This window comes from Leopardus geoffroyi, chromosome D2 (assembly GCF_018350155.1).
Source record: "Leopardus geoffroyi isolate Oge1 chromosome D2, O.geoffroyi_Oge1_pat1.0, whole genome shotgun sequence".
NCBI classification, from domain to species: domain Eukaryota; kingdom Metazoa; phylum Chordata; class Mammalia; order Carnivora; family Felidae; genus Leopardus; species Leopardus geoffroyi.
This window is the reverse complement of record NC_059334.1, coordinates 77,654,837-77,679,555: the sequence shown is the minus strand read 5'-3', so window position 1 is coordinate 77,679,555 and position 24,719 is coordinate 77,654,837. Positions and strand designations below refer to the sequence as shown.

General features: G+C 46.4%; 2 long non-coding RNA genes across 2 annotated transcripts in view; one reads left to right on the top strand and one right to left on the bottom strand.

The window, feature by feature from the left end:
• Positions 1-2,912: 2,912 nt before the first annotated feature.
• Positions 2,913-24,719, bottom strand: part of LOC123577167 — a 61,545-nt gene continuing 39,738 nt past the window's right edge. The window contains exons 3-4 of the long non-coding RNA XR_006701737.1: positions 5,544-5,800; positions 2,913-3,087 (exon numbers count right to left, since the gene is read on the bottom strand). This is a non-coding gene — a long non-coding RNA (uncharacterized LOC123577167). The remainder of the gene's footprint in view (positions 3,088-5,543; positions 5,801-24,719) is intronic.
• LOC123577168 lies at positions 13,228-16,302 on the top strand. The gene is made up of 3 exons (XR_006701738.1): positions 13,228-13,672; positions 15,233-15,401; positions 15,654-16,302. It is a non-coding gene; the product is annotated as an uncharacterized LOC123577168 (long non-coding RNA).

Genomic DNA, 24,719 nt, shown 5'->3' with positions numbered 1-24,719 from the left:
ACCGACACCTGAAAGGGGTGGGGGGAGGGGAAGCAGACCGAGGGGAGAAGTTGAACCCGATCCTGTTGCGACAAAGGGCCTTAGCCAATCCGACCACGGACTCTGGAGCTGGAGTCTCCCCAACTGAGGCACAGAGGCTGGGCCTCTAGGATGCAGGCTGCCCCCCCCCCAGAAAAGGGAGGTAAGCTTGGGTGAGGCTGCTTTCCAGGGCCAAGGGCAATTCTCAAAAAAAAAAAAAAAAAAAAAAAAAATCAGCAAGAAGCTGTGGTAGTGAACTTTTGTAGAACTGGGGTAGGGGGGTGAGTGTCCGCATGCTGAAGGCACATCTGGGTGGCACATCTCTTCGCTTCTCAAAGAGAGAGAGAGAATACCCTATTCTTTTCTTTCCTTTTTTAATGTTTCTTTCTTTTGAGAGAGAGAGAGAGAGAGCATCCATGCCAGTAGGGGAGGGGCAGAGAGAGAGGGAGAGAGAGAGAATCCCAAGTAGGCTCCACACTCTTAGCATGGAGCCCGATGTAGGGCTTGATCCCATGACCGTGAGATCATGACCTGAGCCGAAATCAAGCGTCGGAGGCTCAAACAACTCTTTTTTTTTTTTAGTGATTGCACAAAGACTACAATTTGCATCCTGAATATAATATACACTAAATTAACATTACGCCACTTTACGTGTAAGGTTTTAACAGGCCGTTCACATTTATGCCTCGTCTTTTGTGCTACGATGTCATATATCTTACTTCTGGGTATGTTTTAACCCCCCCACAGCACATTGCCATTATCTTTGCTTTAAAATCACCCTTTAAATAAATTTTGATCAACACTGTCTTTCATATTTACTCCCAAAGTTATACTTTTAGGTGATCGTCATTTCTTTTCGTAGATCTACCTTTCCGATCTTGCCAGTATTTGAGCTAAGAAGGGGTCAAGCTGGGATTCCAGAGGCTGGCGTTTCCTTTTGGGTTAAGATCTGTCTGGGCTTCTGAGTCCAAGCGCCATGGGGCCTGTTTTCTGGCTCTTCTCCTTAGCTGGGGTAGCATGGGAGGGAATACTACCGGCTGGGTGATTTGTTGGGATGCTTCCAGATTCCACCTTCCCACCAGCTCGCTTCTGTCTGGAATCCAGTTCATCGGGAGTTTCCTGCATCCCACCGCTTTTAGGCAGCCTGATTGAAAAGGCCACTTTTATTTTTGCCGAGTTTCTCTCGCTGTTCCCCTAAGAACAAAGGTCTTTTCCATTCTCCTACCTTCTAACCGGAGGGAGAAATCCCCTGCTGGGTTGCTTTGCTTCTGTTCTCTGTTCTCCTTCACCAGCGGGTTGTGTTGAGGCGCTCGAGTGGCCCGGGTGATATTTTGAGGCCAGGGCGACCCCAGAGCTCTGGCTGACCCAGGCCAGTACCCGGATCACCAGCGCTGCGGGTACGGACACCCATAGGTGCCGCTGCCAGACCCCTGTGAGGTCTTGGGCCTGTCACCACCTCTCTTGGACTGCCACTTGCCCCCTGGCAAAGTGAGGAGTTCCTGTCATTACGCCTCCGTGGGGAATTAAGCGGTGGCCCTTTAAGATCCCAGCTCAGGTTTGCCCGACAGAAACGAAAGGGGCATCTTGTGGTATCGGGGTTCCGGTAGCGTGAGGGGCCCCAGTCATGCTACCCCCCTCATTAGCTTCTGATGATAACGTACACACAAGGCACTAATTCTTTATTTTTAAAAACCAAGATGGGAGCTAATTTGATTTGAATGCTCCGGCCTGAGAGTATGCTTCGTGATTTCTAATCCAATTAGTGCTGGAGATACTTCTGATTCTAGGGGTATCTGGTTTCCGCTTATGGTATAAGTTCTAGGCCCCAGTGACTCATGTTTCGAGGAGGGAGAAGTTGGGGCCTACAGTTGATAAAAAGGGTCTGTTTATATGGTTGCTTTGTGTTTTGTTATTAAACCCAAGCGGCGGGGAGCAGAGGCCCGGCTTTTAGCTCAGATTTCTATAAGCAGGAACAACAACAACAACAACAATAGATAAAAAATTAAAAAAAAAAAAAAAGACCCACAGACAATTTCAACTTGAAAGTTTCCATACAAATCAGCATTACTTCTCAACAGGGTCTCAAAACTTCCTACTTGAAGGTGAACAAAAGCTGCCACCATGACAAGCACACTAAAGGACGTTCTGGAAGTCTCAGCCCAGAGGTCAGGGGTCATTAAGCCAGTAGGTCAGCTCCCGATTTTAAGGCGAGTTATGTAGGTATATGACCAGTGCCTGATTGGCCCTGTCCTTGCAGGCTTTCTCTTCACATTCAACCTCCAAGGCAGTCAGAGCCACTCTCCAAATAAGTAGCATTTTCACTGAAGAAAAGAGCACCCCGGATGCCTCAGCGGGTTGGGCGTCTACTCTTGGTTTCGGCTCAGGTCGTGATCTCGCGGTTCGAGGGATCGAGCCCTACATCGGGGAGCACAGAGCCCGTGCAGAGCCTCCTTGGGATTCTCTCTCTCCCTCTCTCTCTGCCCCTCCCCTTGACTTGCGTGTTCTCTCTCTCTCTCAATAAATAAACATTAAGAAAAAGAAAAAGAAAATAGCGTCCTAAATTAAATCCTCAAAATTGCCGTCAGCACCACATCAGTTAATACTCAGAAACGTCTGAAGAGAATATGTGTTTGTAGTAACCCTGGGGTGCAGTCTTCTCACTTAAATTTTCTTTAACCGATGAAACTCTCATCACGCTCAAGGTAATTTCATAACGAGGAACTTTCTTCTGTCCTTGGCTGTTGTTGATAAAAGCCGAAGGCAGCCATTGTAGAGACTCGCGGTGCCCTGTTGCCCCTGTGGTAAATCAGCCGATGACCCAATTGTCATGTGCCGGCAAAGTGCAGAGAAAACAGAGAAGAGAGAAAATGATGGAGAGGAAAACGCTTTGCAGATCCCGTCTACATGTGCTTTAAGCTGTGATCCTGCTCATATGATTGAGGCATAAAGTTTGTAACAAAGCTCAAGTCTCCATCGTGGTTGACAGGGGGGGATGTCACTAACTAGTCTTCGATGTTCTTTCACAAGATGGCATTTCATATCTTTGCTGCTGCTGTGGTTCTCGGGTGACTAGAAAAGAACAGGGAGAGGAATCTTACATATTTTCAGCAGGAAAACAGTTCCTGGGATGTAATTACCCACAATGCCCTCTATGACGAGTCTGGGTCTGTGTGTTCAATTAATTATAAAAACATAGATGAGACCAACAAAAATACTGTACAGAAATTAAAAACAAACACTGTCCCATCAGTAAAGTGTTGTGGAGAGTATGAAAAACATACCTCTGTCAAGAATGTGGAAAACAGGGAGTGGCCTTGAAATAACATTTCTTTTTTTTTTTTTGAAGGCTCTAGGAAAATCAAAAGCATATTGAGCTTTGGATCAGGGCTCACGGCAAAGGGGGTGGTTGACAAGATTATTTCTTCTTGGCAATCCTAGGAGAGGGATTAGTTAATTGAATCTGTGGTTTTTAGATTTAGTTGGTGCTTCTGGCATGGCTGCTGCATGGGCAAGGTTCTTGGGTCCATTTTCCTGCTGGGTCCTATGCCCAGTTCTCCAGGAGGAGAAGGAAAGATTCTGCAGTCCACCAGCGCCCCGGCCTGTTGAGACAGCTGGATGCAGGGAGACACGTATTTATTTGAGCAGTCGGAAACTTAGATGTCACTGGGTACCAGGAGAAAAGTTTCTTTTTCTGTAGATGGCAGTCCTGTACAAATATCTCCAATGGAAAAGTGAGGGTGGAGAAAAGAGCAGGGTGGCATATGTATGTGTGTATATGTATACACACACACAAGACATAGGATGGTGGAAAACTCAATGATTTCCTTCTTACATCTAATTTTAAATCTTTAACACTTTTAGGGCACCCGGGTGACTCAGTCGGTTGAGCGTCCGACTCTTGATTTCAGCTCAGGTCATGATCCCAGGGCTGTGGGGGTAAAGCCATGCATGCATTGGGTTCCACGCTGAGTGTGGAGCCTGCTTGGGATTCTCTCTCTCTCTCTCTCTCTCTCTCTCTCTGCCCCTCTCCCCCACTCATGCTCCCTCTCTCTCGAAAAAAAAATAAAAATAAAGTTTAACACTTTTACAAAATGATTACACTTCCTAAAACTGACTCTCACAAGATTCCCACGTCTAAGGGGTGTCACTGAAGTCATAGGAACAATATCTCAAAGGGAACAGGCTATGAATCTTGTTTCCAACCCCCTACCCCATGCCCCTCAGCACAGCCAGTTACTAATTTTTATACTGAGTGTGGGCAAGTTTGGCTCTTCTTATCCCTAGTTTATAATGAGGGCATTCATGACCCAAATAACTTCTTTCCTTAAGTAAGATTACTGTGCCCAGTCTATTTCTCTAAGAAACCCAAAACAAACAGATGTTGACAGTTCCCTGGAGAACACGGAGACTTGACATTGAATGGTGACAAGCTACTCTGATTCTTCCCACCCTAAATGTCCCAAATGTGAAGTTACAAGTCTGTGGTCAGCGGTGGGGGGTGGGGGGTGGCGGTGCCGTGCTGATGATTGAAAGAGGGCACACCATCAACACACACATTTCAGTTGAACAACTGTCTGACCTCTAAATGTCTGGACGACAGCATAAAAGTCAGGTGGCCCGGACTAGGTCTTAATTTCCTCATTAATAAAGTAACAGAGCTGGGACAGACAGTCTCAAAAATGGCATCTTCCCCTTCCTCCAGATCTACTGATGAAAATTCTTTTTTTTTCCCCCCTTCGAAAGTTAAGTCTTATGTATATTTTTTAGAATAGCCTAATGTTCTAGCACATCTGTATTTATGAATTATATACTTCAACTGATCTTTAAAAGGCTAAATCGAAACTCACGATTCTAGGGGCGCCTGGGTGGCGCAGTCGGTTGAGCATCCGACTTCAGTCAGGTCACGATCTCGCGGTCCGGGAGTTCGAGCCCCGCATCAGGCTCTGGGCTGATGGCTCAGAGCCTGGAGCCTGTTTCCGATTCTGTGTCTCCCTCTCTCTCTGCCCCTCCCCCGTTCATGCTCTGTCTCTCTCTGTCCCAAAAAAATAAATAAACGTTGAAAAAAAAAATTAAAAAAAAAAAAAAAAAAGAAACTCACGATTCTATAAAAAAAACATATTGACAATGGTTTAAAAATACGAATAGTCAATGAGCATCCTTGTTGCATCCAAATTCTTGGGTAAGTCTGAGAGATGCGAAAATTATATTCTTACAGCTAGTTCATAATTCTGACCGTCAGCATGTTCTTTACATAGGTGTCTCCCCCAAGCAGACAGCTTTCTACATGTCCAAAAGACTCCCACAACCAAAGACAAAAATAAATTAATAAGTAAACAACCAGAAAGCAAAACGGAGAAAAGCCAACGATCCACATTCTTGCCTCTTACATCACACGAAGACAAAATTATGCCTTCAGATGTTTCCTTTTGGAATTCAGACATTTCAAGTGTTTTGTGTATGATCACTGCAGCCGCTGGCCACTGGGGAGAAAGAGGAACAGGAAAACTGGTTTCTCTCCAGCTTACCTCTTCCAAGGGAAATTCCAGCAGGGCACCCAGGACAATCTCAGCAAGAAGCAAGCTTTACTTGATTCTTTCCCCTTTTCTTCCTTCCCCACATTCTCTGCTTTACTCCAGAAAACGCAGGGTGCATCATAGTGTCTTTTGGAGCTGGCCACGTAGAAAATTCGGAGAAAATTGTAAGACCTTGGATTTGGTTCCAGTGTGGCCAGTCAGTAGTCATGCGATTTGGGGCAAAGATCCCTGGGACTCGGTTTCCCCATCTGTGAAAGGAAAGGTAAAAATCCCCGAATGGTCTCCAACGTCTCATTCAGCTCCCCCATCATATGGCGATGACTCATTGTCGGTAAGCGTTTGCTAAGTTTCTCGGAGATGTGTCGTCCTTGTTTGCAGAACCAGAACCTTCCAGGAAGGCTAAAAGAAAAGGATCCTGACATCATGTTATCTAAGACTCAGTTTGGAGAAGTTTTTGGTCTATCTCTTCCTCTCAATAATTAAAAATCTTTAGAGATAATTACCATTTAATGGTGGAACTAGTTTGGAGTTAATTAAGAAGGAAACATATTGGCCCTAAGTACTTGCTTATTCTGAGATGACTAAGGCTTTAAATATTTAACTTGTAAATATTGTGATTCAGACAAACATAACTCTACGAACAAGGAAATTGAGATTAAAATCCAGGAACACCATGCTGCAGTTGGCTCGTGTTATAGAGGGGACAACCTCGTGAGCACGTATCCCTTGTTTGGGGCAAGAGATTACAGCTCAGGATACGCGGCTTTGAGCAGCGCTAACCTGTTCCCTCAGATGGCGTACCACTATTTGTTCCTTCCTTTCCTCTTTCAAGACTCTGTATCGCTGCCCGAGTATGACAAAAACCTCACTCCATGAGGCACGACTGGGACTCATCCTGGGCCGGTTTTCAATGCATTGCCTCCCAGCTCCAAATTCACCCTTAACCGCCTGCTCTGGGGAAACGCAAGAGCCCTTAAAAATGTTCTCCTTGGCCAGCTAGCGTAATAGCAAGCTCCGTGCATAGAGGGCGCCAGAGAGACACTGCAGGAGGAAGGTGTTTTGCTTTCTGGTTCTGGCTCTGGCACCCCACGGGACTTTTCAAGCACCCGGTTCCAGGGGTGCCCGTGGCTTGCCCAATGCACAGCTCCTGCCATGTATGTGGCCAGCAGCACCCGGTAGCCAGATCCCAGTAGCCTGAGCTTACTCTGCTCAGTGGCCAGGGCAATTTTGGGACGGAATACCTCCAGTGAGACGTTGCTACGTGAGGTACGGTAAAGGCACCCTAAAAGGCAGATTACTGGCAAGTTCCTCAGGCGTGGCACCACAGCGACTTGCCTGCCGTCCAGTGAGCCGAGACAGTGGTCTCTCCAACAAAATGGATCTCAGCCCTGATGGTGGGCTGGGTAGATGGGGGCTCTTCCTTGGGTTGTCTACACCAGCCCCAGGGACAGTGGCTCCTCCTTATACTTCTTACATTTGCTACTCCTATATTCCTCAGAGCTCTATTTATCCATTAGCAGCCAATCCCCCATTGTTCCAATACTATCTGGTAGTGAATAACTCTTTATAGTAAACTTTTCTGGTTCAAATTACTGTAGTTTCCTTATCCTGATTGGACCTCGAGTGATACGTATCCCAGGGTGAAAATGTATATATATTTATGGAGAGAGAGAGAGAGAGAAAGAAAGAGGGGAGAGAGAAGGAAGGAGAGAGGGAGAGAGATGCGTTAACCTGAAACAAATATGGTTACATTCATTGTTCATTTATTAATGGTGGTTTTGGTGTAACTCTCTTTGGTCTGGTATGGCTATGTATTGGCTCACTAGAGCTTCCATGAAGGAGAATACTCCAGACTGAGGGCTTAAATAACGGAAATGTATTTCTCACAGTTCTGGAGGCCAGAAGCACGAGATCTGGGTGTCGGCACGGTTGGCTTCTTCCAAAAACCCTCTTCTGGGCTTGCAGATGGCCGCCATCTTGCTGTGTCTTCACACGGCCTTTCCTCTGTGTGAGCACATTCCTGGTGTCTCTTTATGTGGCCACATTTCTTCCTCTTATGAGAGCATCCGTCAGATTGGATTCGGGCCCACCCTAACAGCCTCATTTTCACTTAATCGCCTCTTGAAAGGCCCTATCTTCAAAGACCGTCACATTCTGAGGTACTGGGGAGTGGGACTTTTGAATTTCATGAATTCTCGGGGGGACACAACTCAGCCCATATTATTACTAGCTCTTATCTTCTGATGTTGGTATTCGAGATCACGCAGAAGTAACTCTGTGGCAGCAAGAAAATCCTAAGACTCGGCTTTGGAAGACGTGATCCAAGGCCCAGGTTCTGTTATTTAGCAGCTGCCAAGTTGTTTAACCTCTTGCACCTCAGTGCTCTCATCCATTAAATGGGTTGAAAGGGCCAGAATGGGGCTTCAATGAGATCATGCAAAGGGAGGTGCTCTAGAATCTACGAAAGACTATAAAAAGGGAGACATTCCTTGGTAGGTGTATAGACTCACACGTTTTTTAAAGCTCTCCATTACATTTCATACTTTCTACTTATTAAAAGGCAGTTGCCAACCTATTAAACCGGTGTTCAGTATAAATGATTTGTGTAGCCATAAAGTCTCTTTGGCTTATTTATTAGACACAAGAAACATTTCTCCAGCCCCACAACTGTCTCTGTTCGTGCCAGGTAGCGTTAATTAAACCAAAATTTTGAATTAATTATTATATCATCTATTTGTTTTTTTCATGCTCTGCCGAAGTAATAAGCAATAAATGTTTAAAGCCTCATGAACTCATCTGACTTGCCCTTAGTTTTTGAAAAACATAGAAATTATATGGCCCTTAGAATGACAGCCAGCAAATTTTCTGGCAAGTAACAATATTCACTAAGAGAGGGGTAGGAAAGAAACTATGGCCTGGTTTTCATCTCACTCAGCATCACACTTCTCCCCATGCCGCAGTGACTATGTGCTTGTGGCCAGCTTCACAGGGGGGAACTGAGGCACCGGGTATCACCAGTTCGTTGAGGTCCTGAAGAGAAAGAAAACTCTCATCTACTGAGAAGCTTAATATACAAAAGTCACATCGTACAAATTTCCTTTCATCTCTCCGACATTTCTAGAAAGTAAATATTATTATAAACGCCATCTTACAGATAAGGAAACTGAGGCTCAGTGAGGGCTAGTAACTTGTCCAGAGTCACGTGGCTCGTAAGTAGAAGATCAGAGATCAGAAGGAAGCCGTGCCTGATCTGTCACCTTGGGTCTTATCACCTCCTTTGTTAGCTGAAATTTATTTACAATGGTCTCGATCTGCATTGCCGTCAGCAATGTAATTGTCGTGGAGTGAAAAGCAATTAGCAGTTGAACCTAACACAGCTTCAATTAATAAGATTATCCTGTGATTACTTAGTGAGGAGTTCTCAAGCTTTATCACCGATAATGAGAGTTAAGTGCTGGGTCTAAAATAATTTTTTTTTTTGGCAAATATTCAACCAGATGCTGTAATAGTACCAATTGGCCATTTGCCGCATGTGCATATATAATCACTATCTACAGTGATTTGTATTCTGTGACCTTTTTTGCTTTCTCTTTGCCATCTGGGTATGCATTGACTTAATCTGTAGAGCAAGTTATGTTCACGTCTTTATCTAGTAAAAGAAAGGGCACTTATGGCAGATAACTACTTGTTTTCCTTTTTAATTTTCACGTCAGATTTAGCAACTGAAAATCAGCGTGCTTTTATTTATTTATTTATTTATTTATTTTTAATGTAGACCTTTTCATGTTTGTGCTCGATCTTTAAGAGACCTAGAGCTTCGCCCTCCATAAGCTACGCTTTGGAATCTTGTTGAATAATCTGGAAGACAGATCTCATTTCAAAAGGAAAACCGAAAAAAAAAAAAAAAAGATCAAATCAAACTTTACTGAAATTGAAAAGACACGTCACGAGGCTCAAAGGAGGAACGAACGAGAGGGCTGCTTTAATAGCAGGAGGGCGGAAATGACATCAGTTAAGTAGGACCATTCACGGGGAACCCCCCTCCTTTGTGGTGTCTCTCTTGGCCTTCTTCCTTATGAGGCTCTGCAGTGCAATTATTTCAGTATTAGATTTTACCCCCTACTGGATAAGTGCCTTGGGATCCGGAATTGAGTTACCCGTCTTTATCTCCTCTCCTCTCCTTCAACACGTCTCTGCTGCATTATGTAGGGATCATCACCTCTCTGACTGGACTCCTACAGTGACTGCTTGAAGAGCTCCCTGCCTCCAGTCTCCTCAGCATCACCTCCTGTCCACAATGCGATGCGATCCCACTCTGATGCTAGATTTCTCCCCAGGTACCATCCAGATGCCTTTGCAGACTCTGAAGGCCTTGGGAAACTTGGCCCACACCAACTACTTGGTCAGCCACGTTTCCCACACCGATTCTTTCCCTGACCCCACCCCCTGCAGCTCTATGAAGGAAATAAACAGGATGATAAGATACTGAGGATCATGTGGTGGGGTGGCCAGGACTCCTTTAGACTGAATGATCAGAGGCCTCTCTGAGGAAGTGACGTCATGTTAGAATGTATTGAAGTTGACCATGCGGAGAAGTGGGAAGGAACATAGGGAGGTCCAAACAGAAAGACCCTGTGATAAGACACAGTTGACCTTTTAAAAGGACATAATGGAGACAAGTGCTTCCATACTTCACAGACCTACCTGGAGCATGGTGAGGACGGGGGAGATGCAGGAAACACCTGCAGATTAGGCAGGAGGAAGGTTCTGGAGAAGCCTTGCTGCCTTGTCAAAAGGGGCAAACGTAAGCCTTTGAAAGTATCTACGGTATCCGTGATTTTGAAAAGATCATAGAACGAAATGGAGGGGACTCCACCTCCAAACTACTGTTTTGCCAAGTTGCCTGTCTGAATACCGTCTGTGTGCAGATGAGGGATTATTTATGACTCAGTGAGTTGCTAGAAGGACCACAATATCTTTGTTGGGGTCTGCATTTTCAAGCCTCCATGGAATAGGCTAGCATCGTTCCTGGTGGTCCATGTTTAACGTTCTGTTGGTGCATCGTTTGAGACTCTTAACCGGCCACGTATGTTACCATCTGAAGATATTTGGCACAGCATTATTTATACCAGCGTCTAATCCATTGTGGCCATTAGGTGATATTTTCACAGCAGAATCACACATTTTTCTACATTTCCCAGTTTAATCTACGTAGTTGTTTTCTTTCTCGCTTTGGGCCGTAAGGACTTATTCTCTTTGATTCTGATGACATTTCTCAGGATATTTATAAATTTGCATACTGGCTGCAAACAGCTCAGGATCACTTCAGAGAAGTGTTTTTCTGTGGAATGAAAAGTGCTACCGATTAAGTAGTCCCAGGACTGGGGTGGACTCTGGGCTTTCCCCAGTAGTTTGATAGGTTTCTTCTCAGTTTGGACAGAAACTATAGTTAGCCAGCCATCAACTTTAGTCTGTTTCTTTACAGTGAGACTATCCCTGGGTTTGGGGACAGACCTCCGATTTGCAAGGACGCTGGAAATTCTGAGGTATGTGCCCCCACAGCTCTAAAATTATATCTTAGACACAAGCGGCCCATTTTCAAGGCGAACACAACCACATTTGTGGCATTTGGATCCAGCAGGGAAAATGAAAATCTTGTGTTTGTCAGCAGCGAGGCCACGATGCCCAGGCCCCAAGTTTAAATATCCAGGAATCACCCAGTGGTTTGCTTTTATTGTTCATAAAGTCAGCAGAGACAAACCACCTGAGTAGTTCCAGATGTCGGATCAACAAGGCTGTGCTTCACAGACCTACATGTAGAAAGTGAATTTATAGACCCAAGAAAAGGCTGAGAGGATTGTGCTGTTTCAGGATAGAGAGGTACCTTCATTCTGAAAATGGAGTGAAACACAGGACGGGCAGGCTGGCGGATGGCAGGTGGAGGGCAGTCTCACCTCTGTTGGCCACTTGAGGCTTCGAGCGGGGATCCATCCACTTCTGCCCTCTTTGTGAAGTAAGAAATCCCAGCAGCCCGCTGCCCAACTCAAGAGGACTGGACTGTTTTAAGATAGCAAGTCTCTGTTAAATTGTAACACAGTCACGTGAGGGCACCACGCAAAGAAACACTTCTCCACGTTGACTCAAACGCTTCTCTCCACGTTGACTCAAATGCGGGACAACGGAGAACCAGAACTGGGGCTCATGGCCATTGAAGTGGGCTCCATTTGCTGGTAGTTTTGGCAGTGAAGCCTACCATTGTTCTAGGCACCTTGCTTTGTGAGTTGGCCACACGAGGTAACATTATACGGTGGCAAGGAACATGACTTGCCTGGGCCTGGGGCCAGGAGGTTGGAATTTGTTGCCATAAATCTTGAAACTGTTGAAGGTGTCTCGTGTTCAAGTTTATCTGGCACAGCCCAAACAGCGAAAGTTCTGATAGCCAAAATGCCTACATGGCCATAATACATAACCTTACTGAGTGGTGAAGAATTTTTATGGCTATTGGCAAGAATCCAAACAAAGACTCAACTGTATCTCCACAAGATGTTCCAGTGGAGCGGCCCCAGTTATCCAAGGAAGATCGGCCCATAAATCTGGGGTTGGGATACTAACGTTACTCTGTGTCCTGAATATTACGTTGCAGCGGCCGGGAGATGGAAACATCTATTTTATTGGCACACAGTGCTGCTCCGCTCTCAATCGATGAGCCATCCCGGTGACTGTCCAGCCCCATGCATTTTGTGCAGTAGCTTCTGTCTAACCTTCACGGAGAGGTGATTATGTGTCAAGTATGGCAGTAAGTGGGCTTCAAACATTATCTCCTTTAAGCCTCCCAGGTGTTACGACGGAGGTGCTCCTGACAGACGGGACCCGAAAGCCCAGAGCAGCCGAGCAGTTAAGCAAATTGCACAGGGTCACAAAGCACGAGAGCCCCATTCCGACGGGCCCCAGGGACTCGACCAGCACGATGTCTTCCACACTTAAGCCCTCTTTCGGTGAGGATAGAAAACTTAAAAAAAAAAAAAACATCTTGACCCTTTTGAAGTGTTAAAAACACGCAAAAATGTATCATGAATAGTGAGTGGCAGGAACACTCACGCAGCCTCCCGCCAAGGTTGAGAAATATAATATTGCTGGTCCTGTTAGACCCCAATGCCCGCCCTGCTCCTTCACCCACAGGGTACTTCCTGCCCCGAACTAGACACTCTGCATTCCCATGTGTTTGATTTACACTCTGACTACATCAGTGTGTGTCCTTAAGCAACGTAGACAGCATAACTTGACCTGTCTGCGCGAAAGGTATACTGCGTCCTCCTTGTTCTTTTGCAACGTCCTGCGCTCAGGGATGCAGTTGTGGGATTCATCCGTGTTGGTGTGTGTGGCCGTAGCCTTATTCGCTTTCATTGGATGAGTACGCACTCGTTATAAGTTTCTCCTCCTATGAGGGACATCTTCCCAGCAAGCACGCCGATGGCCTTCACAACCAACCACCTTCAGTGTGGAGCAGGATTGGTACCGATGTTTTCATTTTCCTGATCAAGAGTCTGAAGATCAGTTCAACGCTGTCCCCGAGGCCTCTGTCTTACTTTGGGCTGCTATAATGACACCATGCATCCTGCGTGGCTAACAAACAGCAGACAGTTATATATCACAATTCTGGACGCTGGGAGTCTGAGATCGGGGCACCAGCACGGTCAGGTTTCGTTCCTCCCTGTTGTCCTCACATGGCAGAGACCAGAAGAAAGCTCCCTGGGGTCTCTTTTATAAGAGCACACATCCCCTACGCCAGGGCTCCAGCCTGTGAGCCAGTCACCTCCCAAAGGCCCCGCCTCCTAAGGCCAACACGTGTGAACTCAGTTCTTCTGACTCATGGTCTGAGGCTTTCTCTTCCACTGGACTTTGGCCTTCTGGGATGGCGTTCTAGAAGTCTGTGCTAGAGCCCTGTCTGCCAGGGCCTTTTCTGGCCATCCTTTGGTCTTCTAGTTTTCATCTTATGGCTAGAACAACTTGACAGCCTCTTGGCTGTCGCTCTTGAAGGAGGCGGAGGGTGAAGGCAGCATCCAGGACTCTGCTCATCACTTCCTGCATCCGTAGGTCACGGTAGTTAGAAAGCAAAAGAGGTGAAGAGAGTGCCTTTCCTCAAATAGGTCTGGGGCAGAGTTTTCCCTTTTATTTTTATTTGTAGAAGACTCTTGAAGGTGTGTGTGTGTGTGTGTGTGTGTGTGTGTGTGTGTGTTGGCTGAAAGGCCCTACAGAGCGTTTGTAGGTGGTTACAAGCACTCACACCTTGCCAGGGGCATGGGATTGAGAAAGCAGTTGCCTTTTGCCATGAGGTTTAATACTTGAATTGGGGGGGACTTGCAAACTCACAAATTGAAAAAACAATAAGAAGGGACTACAAGCCAGAAGGTATCATTTAGGTCTCGGTTTTGAAGAGGTTCATTAATAAAACTAAAAGCCAGTTTTTTGTTTTTTGGTTTTGTCTTTTTGTTGTTGTTTTTTTGTTTTGTTTTTTTTTTACCAGTAACCTCCTTTCCTGGCATCCTTGGCAATTAGCATCATTTAGCCTCAGAAAGATTATTGTCTTGCTTTCCGTGGAAAGCACTTCTAGAGAGATAAAGTTGATTATTTGGGGGAGGAGGGATACATTCTTTAATGTTTAATTAGTTGAAACTTGAGCAAACTGGTAAAATCCAAATAAGATTGTCAGTCGGTAGCTAGTATTGTACCAATGTCCATTTTCTGGTGTTCATATTGTGCTATTGTCATGCAAGATGTCAAGGGGGGGAAGCCGGGTGAAGGGCACTTCACCTAGGAGCCAGGCAACCCTTATCAGTGGGCCTCTTATAGCTCAGGATAAACAAGGAATGGGAATTTTGCAACAATGTTTCGCAGCCAGTAAATTTGCGGGAGGTTCAGCTTAGTGCTTACAAAAGCATCTTGAGAAGTTTATGATCACCCAACTCTGTTAGTACACACTAGAGATGTGGTTCAGTTCCTAGGTGTTCTGTGCTCCCACGGGTCTTAGCTGTGGCACTGATGGCATTCTGGAATGGACAATTCTTTCCTGAAGGCGCTGTCCTGCATGATAGATGTTTAGTGACATCGTAATTTCTACCCACTAGATGCCAGTAGCACCCTGAATCCCGCTCCCCGCCCCTCCCCCCCCCCCCCCCCCCCCGCAAGTTGTGACAACTAAAAATGTCTCTAGGGGCACCTGGGTGGCTCAGTTGGTTAAGCACCTGACTCTTGATTTCGCCTCTTGATGTCACGATCTCACAGCTCGTGAGTTCGAGCCCTGCATTGGGCTCTGTGCTGACAGTGCTGAGCCTGCAGGGGACTCTCTCCCTCTCTGCTTGCGTGCTATCTCTCTCTCTTTCAAAATAAATACATAAACTTGAAAAATATATCTCTAGACATTGTTAATTGTCCCCAGAGGGAGCAAAATTGCCCCTGCTTGAGAATCTCTGCTATGCTTAGAAAGCAAACCGTTTGTTTCTACTTTCAAAGGAAAATAACATTTACTGATTTTATAGATTACAGTGACCCTCCCACTCTCTCCCATTTATGCTTCCCACGCATCTTTCCACTGGCCTTAGACCACACATTCCTGGAGGAGGGATGCTGGATTTTTTTGGTGTTTTTTTTTTTTTTAATGCACAGTTTCATCCATTCTTCAGCGCCTTGGACATTTGCAGCAGCATTGAAATAGAAATGCTTCGACCCTTAAAAGACTCTCCGAGGCAGATATTTCAGAAGGAGAAAGGAACCTACGGCCCCCAAAGAGCAGAGTATACACAGAGCTGGCAGTACTGAGTATCATACAGAGTAATAATTTCACATGTGAAGGTAATTCATTACATTAAAACATTCACTGGCTTTAGTTTATTTAAGCCTCTGGGACTAACACAGCACATTTCTAAATATTATGGGTTTTGTAAAGGTGCATGACGAATAAGCAGACTGCCAGTGTGCTGGGAAAGTGATAAAAATCAGCGCTAAGCTTACTCACGGCTTTCTTTGGAGTGTATATTTATGTGGTGATGTCAGCACGGTATCCTGCGGATGGCTAAAGGTCATGTTCTGTGTTCATCTGCACAGGATTTAGAAACCCTCGAACAGCCTTGCGAGAGAAAAATGGCCAGCTGAATCAGAGCACGGCTGCCCCCATCCCGGTGCCGGTCGCCCCACCGCAAAAGAACTGAACAAAGAAATCCATCTTGAAACGAACTCAAAACCGCAGCAGCTCCGTCTTTTGCCACATGAGTTATGTGAGTGATTGAGGCTGGCTCCAGTGTCAAGCGGTGTATGTTGCCTTAATGTATTTACTTAACCCAGGACTGCCGCGGAGAAGGCAAACGCACCTCGGCACCCGAAGGTCCGTCCGTGACAAAGAGAACATTCAGACCAGATCCAGGGCAACAAACACATCAGGAACCCTGGGAAGGGAAAGATGTTGCAAGTACAGCGCGATGCCGGGCTTTATTCCCCATGTGGAGGCAGGCTGTAGCCAGCCAACCTGTGCACCGTTGCTCTCTGATGGCAGGCCTGCAGGGAGAGGGGACTCCAGCCGGGCTGCGCAGAGCCCCGATGGGGGCCAGTCCAGGCCATCAGCGGCCTTGTGTTTCCTTTTAAGGGACCAGGATTGGCTGGGTGCGGCTCGGTGGCTACTGCACAGAAAGAATCTTAAAAGCCTGTCACCCACAGTGCGGTCCATAAACACAGGCAGCAATCCGGCCCCGCCCACCGACTCCCCGCCCACCGACTCCCCGCCCACCGAGGGCCCCGCCCACCGGGTCCCCATCCACCGAGGCCCCACCCACCGAGTCCCCGCCCACCGAGTCCCCGCCCACCGGGGCTCCGCCCACCGGGGGCCCCGCCCACCGGGTCCCCATCCACCAAGGCCCCGCCCACCAGGTCCCCATCCACCAAGGCCCCGCCCACCGAGTCCCCATCCACCAAGGCCCCGCCCACCGGGTCCCCATCCACCGAGGCCCCACCCACCGGGTCCCCGCCCACCGGGTCCCCGCCCACCGAGTCCCCGCCCACCGAGTCCCCGCCCAGGAGAACCTCACTCAGGCGGATGGGGGCACTGATGCCCACGAACACTGCCTTCATGTATCAAGTCCTCCGAGTGTGGTGACTACAGATGACACACTCACTGGGCCTGTGGAGGATTCGGCTAATCCGAGGTAAAGCGGTCCGTTTGTTTTTTTTCTTGGTAGATTTGACATCCGGGAGGCAGGTGGATGGCTTTGGGCGAAGGTGGAGAGTCTCTGCCGCCAAGCGAGGTGGCCTCGTCTTTCCGCCAATTGCAACTGAGACACCCCTCACGGAAGTTAACTCTGCGGCCGGGAATCTTTCCAGGGCAAATGACAGAAACGCAAAGCGGGCTAACTTCAACGAAAAATGGCTATCACACATCTCCGTGCCGGGCGTCGTTCTAATTCGCTCCTGCAATAACGTCCTCGACCTGCAATAACAACTCAGTGTCGCGAGGCTATCAGATGCCCCTTTTAGAGATAAAGAATCCGAGACACGAAGAAATGAAGCAACTGGGCTTGCAGCCACAGAGTTCTTCGGTGACCGAGCTGGTGCAGCCCGTGGGGAAATGGATCAGCGCAGGGGAACCGGCGGGGCTACTGGAGTCAGAGCTCTTTCTCCCTTCTGCACGCGTCCTATCTGCTCTTGTCCCTGCTTCTCTCTGAAAGCTGGTCTCCTTCCCTCCTGCGGCAAGAAGGTCCTCTGTAAGCTCTGGGGAGCGTGGCTGCTTGCAGTCTCAGCCGAGCACCCCAGGGGAGCTGTGAGCTTCTTCCTCCTGGGATTTCTGTACCAAGGCCTTGCTGGGCGCGTGGGGAGCACGTGAGTTTGCCCATGATCTGGCCAAGCCTAGGTCACTGGCTCCTGTGGAAGGTGATAGCACCGTAATGGCTCCAGTTGTGCTCCCTTCCCTGTATCTGTGCCCTTTTCCATGTGACTTTGCAGTTCTCTCCACAACGAACCCACGTCTCGGTTGCTCAGGGCTGAGTGTGGCCGTGTGACTGCTCTGGCCAATGGGATGACATGTGCTGAGGTTGGACAAAGAACTCCCGCGCCTGGGCTTCCATTCCTGGGGCTCTGCTATGCCTCCAGAACTTGCTGGGCTGGCATCCTGGAGGCCAAGAGACCCGTGGAGCGGAGCCCAGATGCCCCAGTGGCCCCTGCGACAGCCAGGCAGCCCCCCTTGGCTGGGGAGAGGACCAGCCAAGACCGGAAGCACTGCTCAGCTGAGCCCAGTCTAAATCATCAACCTGCAGACCAGCGAGCTAACACAACAAGCTTAGGCCTCTGCGTTTCTGCCTTGGATTGTTGCCTGGCGGTCTTCACAGTGGAAGATGGGGCATGCTGGCTGAGGCCCACCAGGACCCCGGAGAGGCAGAGAAAAGGGGGCGCTCTTACCAGACAGAGGGCCCAAGGAAAGCATTCTGGACTAATAGGAGAACAGCTCTGTAATCCCCCAAGTTTACTTTTTCTGTTGTTTTTAGGGATCTTGTTGAGGACATTATCCCTATGCTACCTGGAGTCTCTTTGTGATAAACCATTTAAAATCCAAAGGCTTTGATTTTCTTAAGTACTATTTTCCCTTATGAATAATGCACATTTGTTAACTGAATAGATTTTCCTTTTTACCTTGACCTCCAGGAAGCTCAGGGCCAAAATTCTGGCCCAATATTAGTAAATGGTTGGTCCTGAAAAGATGCATGTTGTTATAGGAAACTTCCCTCCTTTTTCACCTTGCCGTTTGCCTCTTTTCCTTTCTCTTGATTTAAAAAGAAAAAACTCTCCCTCTCTCTTTCGTTGTGTATTTTTTCTTTTATTAAACTGCTTCAAATTCATTTGGGGATGAACAGTGATACAAACTTAAAATGAATCAAAGTTGGCCAGCAGTTCGGGAAGAATACAAAATTTGTGGTTGTAGTAACTTTGGTATCATGAACATTGTGGTTTCACATTAAACTGGATTTTTTAAAAAATAAATAAGATCTCATAATAAGGGAAATGAACATTAAAATTACAGTGAGTTTAGGGGCACTTGGGTGGCTCAGTTAGTTAACCGTCCGACTTTGGCTCAGGTCATAATGTCACAGTCCATGAGTTTGAGCCCCACGTCGGGCTCTGTGCTGACAGCTCAGAGCCTAGAGCCTCCTTCAGATTCTGTGTCTCCTTCTCTCTCTGTGCCTCCCCCTCTCGTGCTCTGTCTGTCTCTGTCTCTGTCTCTCTCTCTTTCAAAAATAAACATTAAAAAATATTTAAAAAAACAAACAAAAAAACCCAACATTACAATGAGTTTAGGACAGATCAAAATTTGGATGACCCATCTTGACAGTAGGAGTGCTAATCGGGACGACTTGTACGGCAAGTGACAATCCGACAATGTCTTCTCATAACGTGTATGTCCCTTGGTCCAGGGCTTCTAGGAATTTATTTTAATTAATTTCATTTATTAAAATTAACCAATTTTACACCAAAATTTAAACGCTGAAATAAATGTATTTAAATTTCACATTTAGGAATTTAACTTTCTAGATATGCAAAAAGATACATGTATAAGGATATTCACTGTGGCTCTGTGAGTGATAAAACAAATGTTTGGAAACCGCCCAAATGTGCCTTAAGGGGTAACTGTTTAAAATACGGTATAATCCATTTAATGTAACAATAAGCAACCATTTAAAAATGAGAATATTATTAGGTGCCTGGGTGGTTCTGTTGGTTGAGCCGGCTTCTGCTCAGGTCATGATCTCGCGGTCTGTGAGTTCAAGCCCCACGTCGGGCGCTGTGCTGACAGCTCAGAGCCTGGAGCCTGCTTTGGATTCTGTGTCTCCCTCTCTCTCTGCCCCTCCCCTGCTTGCGCTCTGTCTCTCTCTCTCAACAATAAATAAACATTAAAATAAACAAATAAAAATAAAAATGAGAATATTATCTATGTGATAACGCTAAAAGGTCTTTAGGCTTTAACATTAAAGGGGTGCCTGGGTGGCTCAGTTGGTTAAGCATTTGGCTCAGGTCATGATCCCAGGGTCGTGTGATTGAGCCCCATGTCCAGCTGTGTGTTGAATGCGGAGCCTGCTTAAGATTCTCTCTCTGCCCCTCCCCTGCTCACTTGCATGCTCTCTCTCTCTCTCTCTCTCTCTCTCTGAAAAACAGGATTTGACATTAAATAAGCAAAGCAAAGTGTAGAATGCTGTGTATGGTACACACTTTGGGGGGTGCAGGTGGATGCAGGTATACATAAAAGCCTACATGTATATGCTTGTGTATGCGCAGAATATCTCTGGACGGACCCTCAAGGAAACTGGAGACCACTGCTCGTTCTAGGGATGACAGCGAGGTGGCTGGAGCCAGAGGTCAGAGATTTACTTTTAATTTTACACCTTTTGTGATTTTAGAATTTTGTGCCATATTTTATGAAATCTAGTTTAAAAAAATGATGGGGGAAAAATGAGTTCTCACTGGTTCATTGCATAAAGAATGACCACAATTGCTTCTTAATGTGAGGGAAGAAAATGAATCTAACCCCTCAAGCAGCTCTCCGTAGTAAAGCAATTGCACCATTTATTAAATGATAGTTCAATGATCTGAAAGAATTAATTAGTACTCATGCCCCCAAAAGCACGGCTGCAGCCCGTGGAACACAGATTTATATATAGCACCCATTGTTACAGACACCATATCAACTCAACCAAATTTGCTGAGGGCCTCTCATCAGCCAAGTCTTTTGTCAGGAGCTGGAAACAAAAATACCCATAAGACTTTGTCTTTGTTCTTGAGATAGTCACATAAATGGCTAATACACTGTGATGAATTCTAGGACGCTTGAAGGCAGGAGTCATTGGGGTTGTCTTTGTATCTGCAGCATCTAGCATGTAGCAGACACTTTCAGAATGTTTGTGGAATGCACGAATGAATGAGTTAATCAAGTAATGAAATTCTGCATTACGTATGGACAAAGGAGACAACTCTAGGGAGGGAGGCAACTTAAGAAGTGATAAACTGGGTCGTGAAGAATTACCCAAATCCACAGCCTCATTACCCAGCACTAAGACTATCACAAAAGGTGTCCACGCAGAGGGTTGTCCATTATTGACATGAGCTATTATTGAGTAGGTCGGCAGGTAGGCAATTCCTGGTTTTCTGGAAGAACATGCCCTGTGGGGCCAGAAAGACTTGTGTTAAAAACCAAAATTCGCCACTTATCCCCGGAAGACCATGGGCAACTCAACCTCTCTGAGCCTTCGCCTTTTCATTTATAAATTGGAAATAATCTTACCAAACGTACAGGTTAATTGTGAATGTTTGGGATCGCGGATTCATTTATTCACTTATTGAAGAAACAGCGAGCCATGAGTAGGTGCCTGGCACTGTGTTTATATGTACAAAGTTGAGCCCGGCAGGGAAACCCAATAGATATTAATGCATGGAACCTGTTGCGCTATCGATATTGTTTGGTAACAGGTCATTCCTTCCACTCCGTGATCAGGAGGAATTAGGAAAGAGTAACTGCGCACTTCTGTTAGTGTGAAATGAATGGAAGGGAACTTCATAAAGAAAATGAAGGTGAGTAGAAGGATAAATCCACTCGTGGCTTAATAAGTTCAGAGAGGATTCTGACTCTCATTAGCAGAGACCACAGGGCCTTTTGGCAGGAATCTCCTGTTACTGGTGTAGGATGTCTGAAGTTTTTTGAAAACGTAAGTGGAGATCACCAAAGGAAAAATTAAGAAAAGTAGAACTGGGAAAAGCTGACCATCCCCAGTAGCCCCCACCCAGCTTCTAGACCCTAGGCTTCCTGCTGTCTTCACTTGGCTGAGGAGAGAAGGGCTTTCACTCACTCTGCTTCAAGGAGGCTATGAGGACCAACAGGTCAAGCAATTTTTGTCAAGCAATTTTGACTTTTGTGGGGAGTTGGAGTGTGCGGTGGAGAGTGGCTAGAATAACAAGGGAAGTGGGGACATTGTTGGAGAAGATCAGGTGTTCTGGAAGAGACAGAGGAGAGGTGTCTAACAGGCACTCCCTACCAGCCATGGGAAGGCCTCCAAGAGGAAATCCTGAAGCTCTGGTTGGTGAGAACCTTCTCCCTGAATAGAGGCAAGACAGTAGGCCAGAGGGCTCAATGTCTGATTTAGTCCAAACCCCCATCCCCAACCAATGTTATAGGTTTCGAAGGGTTGCTATAGACATTGAATAATGACCTGTCTGAAACTTCTGTTTCATATTTCTTTGGGAAATATGAAATAGCTGGTAAAATCAACATTGAGGGCAAGAATCTCTGTGCCCATGAAGATATCTCCAGATGGGCTACGTGCTGCAAGGAGGCCCATACACAGATGCCCCTCAGGGCTGAGATGCTCTTGTGGGCCATAGAGGAGGGACTTCTCACAGGGGCAGTGATGGCAGAAAGCCAGCATGGTGACCTGGCCTCTGCCTCGTTTTGCAATCTTCTCTCCTCCCTCTGTCCCCTTCCATGCGATGCTGCGGCCCCAGCATACATCTCCCTTCTCACTCTTGCACCTTCTTCATAAGGCTGCTTCTGTCTTAAACAGTTTTGCCAACTCCTCTGTGTTCTTCGAAGTTCAGATTGGGATTATCCTTCCAGAAGTCAACTTTGGTCATCTTTTCTTTCACCTGCCCATGCCCACCAACCCATGCCGGCTCCCCACCATCCCAAGTAGTATATACCTTACCGTAGAGTCCTCAAGTTCCTTCCTTCTCTGACTCCTCCTCCACTGGGCTGTGGGCTTGAATATGGATAATGGGTCTTGTATCGTCACATCCCCAGAACCCGTGACAGTATTTGGCACGTAGTTGGGACTCCAGAAGTGGTTAGGTTGACTGAACTAGTTACTGAGTGAGTTTGGAAAATTCACCCACTAGGGGAAAATGATCATTTTTGATCAAAAATTTTTTTCAAGGAGTTTAAACTGAGATGATAGACCAGAGTCCACACTTCACCTCTTGCAGGATGGAAATGGAGGGGCAAAAAGGACCTGTCCTGAGCCACTGAAGGGCACAAGGGTGTGAGAACATATATAATATGTTCTCAATATATAATATGTTCCCCATATATAAAGGGACAGAGCCAAAAAGAGTCCACAAAATAACTGGTGGCTTTATGAGTTTTTCCCAGGAGGTGACATTTTCAAACACCAATTCCAAGTCCTGAGAACAGCCTCTTTGGAATGGTTCTTGAAAAGCATTTGAGAGAGAAGCATTTGAGAGAGAGAAGTTAAAGCTAGAAACATAGGACTTCACTGACAGGAAGTGGTTTCTTTTCATTTTGTTTTGTTTTGTTTTGTTTTGTTTTGTTTTGTTTTTCCTCTACAGTTGAAGACTGGAAAACCCAACCCCATGCCTCTTGAAGATTTACAAACAGATGTGGCTCTCACGGACCATCCGCAGCCGCTGTCCCAAAGCCAGCCACTGCATGGCTTACAAGGAGCAGCTTGTCTGACGGGAACCCACCGCCATCCCCTCCAAGGGCAGGGACCCAACCAGCTTCCTGCATGAGGTCATCGCTTCACAAGGGGGTTGAAAGCTATTTGTTTTTCAAACAGCTGCTTCCAACCTTGTACTGGCATCAAGATGTAAAATTGCAAAGTGATTATCAGCATTTCACATCAAATAAGTGCAAACAATGGGGTCAAGCCACAGACATGTCTTAATTCTGCTCATCATGGCTTTTGAGCCAAAGAGAGGTCACACGAAGGTGGGGTGGAAATGTTTTCTGATGGAAGGAAGCGGAGGGTTTTTTCTTAGGTGGTTTTGCCAAAACCTCAGGGCAAGGAAGTCTCCTTGCCCCCCCACCGGCCCCACACACACACCCATGGAAGGTTCTGGAAGGCTGCTGTGGCATAGCTATGCATTGGGAAGACTGGATTCCCTCAGACGATCCGTCACCCTATGGGTTAGGCTTGTAACACCACCGAGGCTACTAGATTTAGAAACAAGAAATGAAAAATGGAAATCAGGCTAAAGCCTGCCGCAATCAGTTTGAAAGAAATGCATTTTTGTTAGCTATTGACAATGAGGGAAGGAATACGGTATTTCGCTTTGGCAGATTTCATTTCAAAACTCCGGTTTCAGCAACAGAGAGCTGGATGGCTCTGGGCAAGTTACTAGCGAGACAGAGCCTTCATTTCCTCCTGTTTACAATGGTAATTATGGAACCTTCTACAGACAGTTGTTGTGAGGATTTGAGGTAGTGTATAGATAGAATGCTGACTCACGCAGCAAAGAGGGTGTAAAATGTGACATTAGTAATGGTAATGTAGTATTTCGCTTTGAAAAACCGTCTCTCTTCAAGTAACTGGGCAACTCACTACCGAGTCCAGGAAACAGAGGAAGAGGCAGCAGGCAAGATAAAAATGACGACAGGGCCAAGGTAAGGAAATCCCATTTTATGAAGGAAATGACAAGGTGCATATGGCCTGGTCTAGTACCTTCTTCTTTATGGGCTCCTGCCATGTGTTCATGTGTTGACGAAGGTGGGGCTAAAGGTCTCTCCATATTCATAGTCCAAGAAAACTGGATTATTTCACTGTCAGATGGAGGCGCAGCCTGCTCAGAAGGGAGTTTATTTGATCCTTACTCCCCGAGGCCCCAACTTCCCAAGGGAATTCCGCCCCACTCCTTTCCTTCCAGTGCACAGAGCGTGGTCCACGCAATCAGTCTATCTTTTGGCACCTGAGCGATGCCTGAGAAGCAGGTGCATCTGCTTAATATCCAACCTGTTTTTATTGCCAACCCCAATGACACCAGTGGGTTCAACTGACCGTGATTGTAGAGGAGTCAGGGTTTGTCCTTGTTCCAAGAATACAATTTCATAACAGCCATAAAACGAGGACTCTGTTTAGCTCAAGGATATTGAACTGGGGTGAGGAGCTCCAGCTGGGAAACTAAGGATGATAAACTTCGCCGCAAATTGGCAAGAGTGTTGTTATACCAGTCTTTTGTCTTCTTGGAGAGGTCATAAAAGGCATCCAAGACGCTGTGTTTGAGTTACAATAAAACGCACATCCCCCTCCCCTGATCCAGGCCTCCGGGGTGCCTTCCCTACGACTCCCAATAACACTCGGGCAAACAATAGTCTTGGACTGTGTAAAAAGGGCATTTAATGAAATCCTTTTG